We start from the raw sequence: 11,810 nt of genomic DNA, 5'->3' as shown, positions 1-11,810 counted from the left end.
ATAAACTTCCAAACGTTTTTACTTCACTTGGAAAAAAACATTTCACTTGTGCTAAGTGTGCTCTGCACAAAGTCTTGTCATAGAGAAAACGTTATTAACGTCGTGTTTATCTCCTTTCTTTGCATTGATACTTACCCCAGGAGATCTAAAAAGGCATTTTGTCTCTTCACCGCTCATAATACTACGTGTAAGGCTCATACTACGATTACAAGTAGAATAAGAAACTCGTATCATCTAAGCGGATTACCATGATTCCGTTCCGTGTCTATGGTAATTACTAACCCATGTGGCGGTAAAAGGTATTTGTCGTCTTCGCCAGAGTGGAGCCGTAATGATCTGTGCGAGTTTGAAAGTGTTTAAGAGTGAAATCGTGCCATTGTCGTAAAAGGAGGCAACACTCAGGCTGTATAATGGAGGTAAAATGAAAATCGCGGGGTGTCATTATTCAAAACTCAAAAACCATAGCTTCCAAACCTGTAAATATATTTTTCTTTAGTTTCAAGGTTGTTCCTATCAAACCTATCTAATGAACTGGATTTCACTTGTGGCTAAATATGTCTTTGTAAGTGTGACATTTAAAATGTCGTATACACTCATGTAAATGGCAATCCGCACACTTTATTTACTACGGCACAAATTAAGGAAATAGGCTAACGCACTTCGAAAGCAAGGTTTGCTTTAATATTACCGTTTAGCGTATCTCTCGTACAATTCTCGAGGGGACACGTTTGTTGTAAACTCATTGCCTATACCACCTGACGTGCATTTTAATTACAATACGTAACTTCACTACTCATCATCCGTTATCGTCAATGCTTTCACAAGCCTTAGGGTGGATTTTATGTAACTTACTCAATAACTCAAACCGGAAAGAAATGACATGAGAGTGTACGTATATATCAAATGTCAACGTGTCCAAACTATATATATAACAGCTACTATAACAAGCTAAATACCACATTCTAGATACTACAAAAAACATTTGCAAAATGTAATGGAGGGTCGATAATTTCAATAGCTACTAAACTACTGAAGACTGATTTGTACAAATCGTAGTTAATGAATATGCGGCATCAAAGGCTCTATAGCGAAGACCGTCGACGTGAGTCACATTTGATGAGGAAACGCAATTGCGTGTTTCTGTTTGCGCACAATGCTGACTTTAATGAATCATTTGATGAATTGCGGATGGTTATGGATATCATTGCATAGGTTAGGCCATTTGACTTCGATCCCCCTAAACCCTAGTATACACGGTGTATTCTCAAAACTCGTAAACATTTGACTTGTTTCGTGACCAAACATGTTAATGTGGTGCTAATAAATATGCAAATTTGGTTACTCGATATAAGATGTACATTTGAAGCGAGTTGATGATTAACAGCAACTTATTGGAAGTAATCAACAACACTAATCGTGATTGTAAACAGTTTTCGTTTTTGAGGAGAAAGAACTATATTTAAAATACTTTTACAAAATCTTTATTTTCCTTATAAATATAAAAGGCATTTTATGAACTTTGGGTTCTGAAGACTCATTTCATGGTTTTAGATCATTTATATACATTACGTGTGATTTCAGAGAAACGTTAATTTGAAGTTGTCCTTCATTTTTGGATCTTTGCCATGGTCAACGTTTGTAGTCTCATTGGGAGTCAGAAGAAATGTTTCTGCAATAGGTGAATAATGAATGTTCATGACGTTTTCACTGAAGGTAATAGACACTTAGGGCTCATGAATATCCATTGTTCACCTATTGCATATGAAATTCTGCCAATTCCCATGAGGCAAATTAATATGTGGCCCACAGAAAAGATCTCCAAATGAGGTGCAACTTCAACATGTTGTTTTTCTGAAATTGTATGCAATGTAGGTGATGTACATGTAAAATCGTAAAATGACTCTCCAGAACCTGAAGGTCAGGAAAATTCCATTATTTCATTATGTGGCCTTCCAATATAATAGAAGTGTAAATAGCACCAAAAGTGAAGAGAAATTCAAAGAAAAAAAAGGTTCGCAAAGGCTGCCATAAAATAGATACATTTTTCATACATTACGAGAAAAAAATCAGTTATTTTTTGTTTAAAATTACGTCGTGAATTACTATTCACCCGACGTGTCTGTATACCTACATGTGAAGTAACGTTTCAGTGAGTGAAATAGAATAAAATTTAATGCGTAACCTTTTAATATTTTTTGTGTATATACCCTGTTGAGATACTATTTTAAATGATTATATTACATTTGTTTCCATCCCTCGATTATTTCATCACTGAAGATGCTATTGAAAGTATAAACTTATAGTTGCTCAAGTCTCCGGTTATTTTCATTCTTTATTCGAATAAAATATATTTGTTTTGCACAGTGTGTTCTTTTAGGGTCACCCCATCTTTTGTTATGTTTCCCATTACTTATTTATGGCAACTTTGGGTCATTTGGTCGATTAAAAAAAGTAAATGAAGTAAAAAACCATCTTCTTCATGTTTCTTTGCCTCTCGTTTTTCTCCGCTTTATCTTCTTTTTTAGAGGATTCCTGGTAACTAGCGCTTTCCCAGTTTCTCTACACAATTGACATGTTCTTAATGCTATTCCGCAAAATATTAAAAGCGGCCGAAAATAAAAATACTTTTTTTTTATTTTGAAGTCGGAGCTGAAAATTTATGTCGGTCGGGTAATGAGAAACTGAAAAAATAGGGTCACCCTTATGTGAAATAATGATCTGAGTGAGTGATTGCGAAACAGTGGGGTGAACGCGTATAACCCTAATTTGATTTGTCTGGTCAACATACAAGACGACTGTTACTAAAAGTACAACGACATGTTAACTATTCTCATTTACATACCTTTTAGTATTCCGTAGGATATTGTATTCCCCAAGGGATATAATATGCAATTTGTAGAATTCAAGAAGTTCATTCTGCTAAATTGCGCTCAGTCACCGAAATGCTAAACCATTGATTCAATACATACTTGTGTTCTACATACTGAACGATCTGTATATTTATTTATGTATCTATCTATCTATGTATCTATCTATCTATGTATCTATCTACGTATCTATCTATCTATCTATCTATCTATCTATCTATCTATCTATCTATCTATCTATCTATCTATCTATCTATCTATCTATCTATCTATCTATCTATCTATCTATCTATCTATCTATCTATATATCTATCTATCTATCTATCTGACCTATCTACCTACCTACCTACCTACCTATCTATCTATCTATCTATCTATCTATCTATCTATCTATCTATCTATCTATCTATCTATCTATCTATCTATCTATCTATCTATCTATCTATCTATCTATCTATCTATCTATCTATCTATCTATCTATCTATCTATCTATCTATCTATCTATCTATCTATCTATCTATCTATCTATCTATCTATCTATCTATCTATCTATCTATCTATCTATCTATCTATCTATCTATCTATCTATCTATCTATCTATCTATCTATCTATCTATCTATCTATCTATCGACTTGTATCAGTGACCTGGTTCAGCCATGGCCCATGCTGTAAATTATGGATGAAATGATATTCTCAGACTCATGACCTTATATTATTCGTGACAAAGGTGAAGCTACATAGTTAGCTTTAGAGTTATTAATACAATCACATGACAGTTGTTTATGATATGCAAATTAGTCTTCAGTGCCATCTGGTCTGATTTATAGCTAGTTATATTTGGACTTTAACTCAGTGGTCACATTTCAGGTCACTATAAAAACATCACAGTGTTAGAGACTCATACCAGTCTCTTGGGAGACTACTAGTAACTATGACATATTATAAAGATTACGGACAAACTAAAAATGAATAACAAACTCATAATATTTGAAGAAAGAGATCTTCAAATGGATTGTGCCAGTCAAGTAGCACCCCAGTAGAAATCGACAACACGGTGAAATTTGACAAGAATGAAAGTTGTGGACTAGCTTGGATTACATTATGTTACGTGGCTAAGCTCGTTCTGTTTACTGCTATACCTTCAATGAAAATGACAGATCGATTGCTAAAGGCTTTGTCTGTGAAAGGCCATCCACACATTGTATTTGTAAAAAGTCACCCCACACACATCAACATAGCTGACTGTTTTAACGCACAGAAAATTGTCAGCGGAGATAGGTTGCGCCCTTTCAGGTCATTTTGGTATTAACACAATATTTCGTTTAAGTCCGTTGGGAGCTCCTATAAACGCAAATTGCAAGATATCGTGTGTATGAACGGATGTGTGTGAGAAACATATCCCCATCATTAAAACGGGGGAAAAGATCAATGATTTGGAAAGGTATTTGCAAGTTTAATGACCGACAGTATGTCATTTTTCCGCCACTAAGCTTCGAAGGAATACCAACATATATATAGTGCAACCCAAAAGGGCGAAAACGGCTGTTAGTTGTTATCTGAGAATCCTTTAACACTGGATCTAAGAAGCTATAGCAACCCAACACGATATAATTTGGTTTTTCGGCGAAATATTTACCATGACAGTTGATATATTAATCATGAAATGTTCACTGACATTGCCCATTATGATGTGTCAACATATATGGTATACTGTGAAAGAACAAAATGATACAGAATGTTTAAATTTGCTGGACAGACCTGAATAATATTTTAAATTGTCTTCGTGAAATACTATTGAACATTGAGCGACAGGCAGTTTAGCTAATAGAGTGAAATTAATTAATGTCAGGAGTTTATCGAAGGGTAAAACGTCTTGTCATGATCACATCATTATAAAATCACTTTCACTTTCTGGCACTGTCAGAAACAAACACAATGTCAGCGTATAAATGAACAAGACCTTTAAGAAAATGTATGGGTCACTGGTTTAATACGTAATCACTCATGGGAAACTATTATTTGGCATTTATGCCTCTATGTGTATCATTCTACTCCATCTGCTGTTTGTGTTAACCCCCCCCCCAAAAAAAAAAAAAATAAAAAAAAAAAAATACAACGACAACACAACAACAACCCTGTATAATGAAGTACTGTAGATATATTTGAGTTTGAGGAAAGTCTAGTCCGGTTGTCATAGCAATATACCCTATGACATCAGCCGATAGGAAATATAATGACCTTTGACCTAACACGTATCCCGTCGTTTGATGCAATTTGATTTGTCTAGTCAACATACAAGACGACTGTTACTAAAAGTACAACATGTTAACTATTCTCATTTACATACCTTTTAGTATTCCGTAGGATATTGTATTCCCTAGGGGATATAATATGCAATTTGTAGAATTCAAGAAGTTCATTCTGCTAAGTTGCGCTCAGTCACCGAAATGCTACACCATTGATTCAATGCATACTTGTGTTCTACATACTGAACGATCCATCCATCCATCCATCCATCCATCCATCCATCCAGCCTGCCTGCCTGCCTGCCTGCCTGCCTGCCTGCCTGCCTGCCTGTGTCCAAACACCAACCTGGGTTTCATAAACTTTACAACGTAAATTTGAACTGATTAATATGCTTACAAGTTTTAAGAATGCCGTTTATTTGACTCAACCGGACAACGCAATATTTCTCCTCTGGCCATCCCGATTACATCTAACCCTTTTACCCTCAACTCCTATGAAGGAGGTAGTACCTCCTTGAGAAGTTATCAATGATAATATCATGATGAAAAATAAATAAAAACGATTTACTTTCGATAACATATGGGCATTTACCACAATGTATAACCACAGACAAGTAAGTGGTATAACCTCTCACGTTGTTGTTACAGTTTACAATGTTAACAATCTTTAGTGTAGTCTTCTGGATTTCATTTAAATGAAATGAAAGTGATTCTTCTCTTTTCATAGTAGTTTGAATTTCATGAAAATATAATTACAGGTTGGTTTATAAACACTATGTAAGTGTACACGCTTTTGTGGTTGCCATGTATGACATTACGCCCTCAATTGTCATTTTGTGAACATGTGTTAAATTGTAAGAGTCGAGCCTACAAAAGGAAACGGTCTATTACTCCGTACAATTACACCTGTGACTATTATATATACCGCCTTTACATGGCCGAATTTTAATTTTAAGTAGTAGTTTAAAGTGGTTGCAGCTATTTAAATATATCAATCTATTTCTGTATAGACGTAAGCCGTGGGAATTCTAGGCGCCACAGCAGTAACCAGGTATTGCATATAGTGAAGACGACGTCACTAAAGTACTGTTTTACAGACTCTCCAACCTGCCAATTTCTCAGTGTGATCGTGGGTGTAATGACATTTTGGTGTATATTTCATTGCCTTACAATTGTATGTTACTCATCCCACTATACGCGTAATCTCATGTACATCCTAGGATGTATTGGCTAATTAATTAGTAAAACTCGATTTGAATACGGAAACCAATCAATCTAAATTCGGGCGAATTAATTAATTATATATATGGTGTATATAGCAGCGATCTGTCGTTTAATGGGAGCCAACATTCTTATATAATTTTATATTGTATAGCTGTTTCCCCCTCGTTTCACATATGTGACAACCCCCATATATCTCCAAGGTAGATTGCATGACATTTTCCTTCCGTCAAACGTGCCTTAGGCCAGCATAAAACGAGAACTAATTGATTGTTTCTGGTCAGTGCGCGTATCACTTAAATATCCCCACGCCGATCGGTCTATTTCGTGTGCGTTTGTCCAGCCCATACAATCTGCAGATCCGTGGGGAAACACAAAAATAACTCTCCTTACTAGTCCAGTGAAGATAACTGTAGTTCTAATCATGAATAAGCACATGACATCTGCCCAACATACACACTTGCTCTAAAGTAGTAAATGAAAAAGAACAGCAACTGCCGTACATAGTAGACTGAGTGACAGGCTTGTTGAGAATTAAAAAGAAGGCGTCGTCGCACCATTTTAGACAAACTGTCATGAGCAGAAACATTTTTTTTTAAAATGTTGTCCTTATGTAAAACCGATACCATGCTTAATGTCTACAGAGCCATACGTGAAAATGGAGTCCAGTTTCGAATTGAAGATGATATCAGAAACAAAAACCTGAGTGATATCGTTTTTAGCGTTGTCAACGAAATGATATATCTACTTTGATAAGCGGATATACGTGCTTGTCTGCTTTCGTGCGTCACGATATGCCATCAACGTCTAATTTTACAATCGTAGAGTTTAAATTTCAATGCAATAAATGTTTCACAAAATGTATACACGACTCATCTCATACACTGATCATAATATCATATGACACTGCATGGGAATGAAACATTATTTATTTATAATTTTTCCCGGTAATTCCTTCCATAGAAAGTACTCCCTTCAGAAGAGAGCAAGCCTAAAATATCAAACATATACATACGTAGAAAGAAGACCAAAACCTTTACGACATGAACAATGTACAGATTAGTTAGTAATCAAGCAAAATACATAAAAAGTATCACGAAAATGTCCTTGTAAAAATACAAAGAATTCAAAGAACTACATAATTGCCGTAATTCAGTGCGGATTGGACTACTGCACTGAACTGGGAATTCCGAGTGAGGATTTATCTAAAACAGACGAATATATAGTGAAAACATTGTGGATTATATTGCTAGTTTTAAAGTAAAAGGGTTCAAATGATAATCAATCAAGTTGCTGTCATCCGAAAAGAATCACTTATCTAATTCAAAAACCGTACGTATTCTTAAAGTATGTAATATAAGGTATTTTAAGTGCTATATCAGTGGGCAAAGTCATTAATATTTAATGAATACATTTGGTCTTATAAATTTATTTCATTTCATTAAATTTCATATGAGAGAAGTCTTGTTGGTATGTAACATACTGTGCATTGAACGAATATAGTGGATATTAACATTACTTCATTAAGGTTACTAACCATATCGTCGGCGTCATTTAGGTGTGTGGTAAGTAGTACAACGCAATCAACTATGTCATTTCAATTGAAATTGACAGCTGCAATGCTGTATTAAGAAGGAAACGTATGTTGACTGAGAAAAATAATGACCGAGTGTTAGCAACACATTAATCATGCGGGATATTTGTGAAAATTTCACCATCCTCATAATTAATTACTATTACCCTGCTACTACTCCCCCCAAAAACAAACAAACAAACAAAACAAACAAAACAAAATAAAACAACAACCCCAAAACAAAACAAACAAACAAACAAACAAACAAACAACAAACTGTTTTCAGAGCTCTGTAGATAATATTGAAACTATTTTACATTCACGCATTTATGCTCATCACACATCACAGTATATAAAGTAAATTTACTGATGTTTCACTTTAATTTGAAGGTGTAATTCGTGATAAGTGATCCATATCCGGAACAAGCTAAATCGCTCTTGCATGTCGAATAATAAAATGTTTGTGGAAGCCAATTGCTTTATTTCTGTGAAGCAGAAAACCTATTCAAGCAAATCTGATTCCTTGATGAGTTTCCGGCAATTGATGTAGTGGAGACACGTGATACAGAGCATACAGACAAATAAGTGCGGAGTTACGTCAAGTCATTTCCTCATTCAAGGATCGCTTCCTTGCAGGCTACTGTTCATTGTCTTTGTGTGGTCCAGCAATGTAGGAAGCAATAAGAAACTGCACAAATTTCACTTTTGAGATATCTAAATTGAATGAATGGTTTCTTGCTTCATTTTGTCCAAATGAAATAAACTAAATGGTCTTTCATGAACACATGAAGTGCAGACGTCAAGCATTTGTCTCCAATGTGTGTGCGCTTAGCTGCAGTGTGTTTAATTGGGTTATTTTATTGAAACTAGATGTAGCAAGAAATTTTATAGTAATCTGTCTATCTTAAAGTGTAAAATGCGGAGTTTCTTATTAGTTTCTTTGTGAATGTATCATAAGACATTAAACCTGCACTGCACTGTAGTATCTTTAGTAATTATCGATGGGGATACGTGAGAAGTATAATATGTTATTTATGTGTCAGGTAAGGCAAATGCAAGGGTAATATTATAATATATTATATTTTTAAATTTATACCCGTGTCCTTGCTTTATAATATACAACTGTGTTATTGTTAAACAAATGACATCGTCGATCTTAATTAATGTGAATGTGCAAATAATTTACTCAACGAGTATTATATCCGTAGGTAATACCAATGTACCAATATACTACACACAAATGAAGTGAATCCACATCTATTAGTTAACATTGCTTATATGTCATTATTAAATTTTGTTATTAATGTTGCTAATAAGCGTTATATTTATATTTCAAAGTTTAGAAAACAAAAACCAGATTTGATGGCATACAAAAAATACTTGCAAGAATATTCAGCGTGTACAGTTTCATATTGCGGTTTAGAAAAAGTAAATTAAATGCACATATTAAGAAATGGGGACAGGTTTTGAAATTGATAAAGTTTCCGAATACAAAATGTAAACATTTCCAGTCACGAAAGAGTAGTATTTTTGTAATATGCCCAATAAAAACGCTATTAAATACAACCCCCTAAAAAACAACGAAAATGAAAGAAGAGAACTTGTGTATGAATCTTAGTGCTTCATGATGAATATACATAGTATTAAAACAAAACAAAGTCATTGTTGTATGTATCACACCATTCTTGCAACAACTACATGCTATATATATATATATATATATATATATATATATATATATATATATATATATATATATATATATATAATATATATATAGCAACTGTGTTATTGTTAAACAATGAGAATCTTTTTTTTGTAAGTATATGCCCCATATTATTCACCGTTTTCACTAATCCCAGCATTCAGAGTGAACAATCTCATAACACAGTGTTCATATAAACACATATATTGTCGAATTCGACGTAGGTGATAATAAGTTATGAATAGGAAAATAATTGCTTGTATGTTAAGTTGTGTTATAGCATTCGTATTAGAAGAACACTATGATGTTTAGAATGTAGTAATGTTTAGGCGCCATGTGAGGTAGGAATGTCACTATTTATAGATGCACGTAGAACGAGCTACGTTTGGTTAAAATGGGTCGATGAAAGATCCCGATGGATGTCACACGGATGCGACAATTTGCAATTTCTTTCAATAAAGAGAATACGGCAAAGGCAATTGACACCAACAGCATAACTTGATGATTATAAATCATACGTAACCCTTTGATACCTATATCCAAAATTTACACTTGAACCTCTTATTTAATACAGAAATACAACTCTTTGAACACGACTTTCATAAGAACAAAATGTTAACAACCCCTTAACCAAGACGTAGACACTGTGTGTATTTATCTTGCAGGAGTGTTCATATTTAGGATAACTCATGCATCGATGTCGGAGGTACGGTTTCTATGACACTATTTCTAGTTCCAGTTCCAGCAAACTAAAGCTGATATTGCTTCAACGACACAACCGTAAAAGGGGATGTGGTTTAATTTACGACGATGAGTTACAGTGGTTATTTTACTATTCCAACTGGTCTGAAACATTAACTATTAAACAGCATTTGGTAGCAAGGAATGGGATTTAATCCCTAGTGACATATACATAAGAGTGAGATCCTTGCCACAGTATTAAGCTTAATATTAAACTATTGTTTATTGATGTAGCTTATAATCATAATATTTTCATAAGTAATTATTTTGCGATAATTAGGTAATATATTAAGTGTGCAAGCTTCAAATTTCATATAGTGTCTTATAATATACCTAGTGATAATGCTGTGCCATGATTCGCTAGAATCAGTCACGTGATAGGAAAATAGAATGACTATTCCCTATGGAAACAGTTCCATCAACTATTACATGTTCACGTGACCACCACAGGTCAAAATGGCAGCTTCTGACGATGTCGTCTGCCACCGCGACTTCACAGCATGAGGTATATCATAAAACACATATTGCCTGGCCTATATTCGGGCTATAGCACCTGTTCATTACCCCCTCGTGACTGTGAGTTACCAGAATCACACATGCTATTTCCCTCGGCCCTGGTAACTCACAGTCCCTCGAGTGTAATAAACGGGTGCTATAGCCCTCATGGCCAGGCAATATGTGTTCAATATAATTGATTTTGAAATTAAGGAGTACATCATATACACTGGCTATAGCCCAGAAGTTTGCTTACCAACAACGTGTGTAATTATAAGACCAAAATATATGGTTCTGCCATTATTACAGGAGACATTCAGTTTAAATCTGGTTTTAAAAAAAAATGTAATTTGTTATGGACAACAAAAACCTTGTCTCAGACATACATTATCGTGCAGCGCAATTTAAACTCTATAGTCACTCTGGTTTGGTAGTCCACTTTGAGCACTGCGTTGGAAAGCGCTGTATACAAGAATGTTTTTAGTATTAATTGATTAACGTATAATTTGAATAGCTTAGAGACAAAATGTCGGTTTGAAAAAAAAAACCTTTTAGCTTAGGATGAAGCAATTAAATTATAATGGAATGATTTTCGTGCGAGTCAGCTATTTCATGGGCATACAATTCTATCGTTTATATAATGAATTTTATAAGGTAGCGTGACCGGTTGAACTGTCCTGTTTTTACAATAATCGTGTGGTTTCAAATGAATAAAGAGGAATGATTTATACCCACAGTTTTCATATCCAAGGTAAGCATTTTTGAGTCCAAACATGTACTATAGTATATCATCTGACGTGTCAATCACAACCTTTGCGCTATGAATATACTTAAATTTAAATGTCGCATGTAATTGTATTAAAAATAATTCATTAACCCATAAAACAATAATTGCTAAAGTCAACAACGGTAGTTGGAATCGACAGTATAGTCCATGGCGGCAGTGAGACTTCTAGATCT

The sequence above is a fragment of the Glandiceps talaboti genome, chromosome 6 (genome assembly GCF_964340395.1).
Source record: "Glandiceps talaboti chromosome 6, keGlaTala1.1, whole genome shotgun sequence".
Classification (NCBI taxonomy): Eukaryota; Metazoa; Hemichordata; class Enteropneusta; family Spengelidae; genus Glandiceps; species Glandiceps talaboti.
This window is presented reverse-complemented; position numbering follows the sequence as displayed.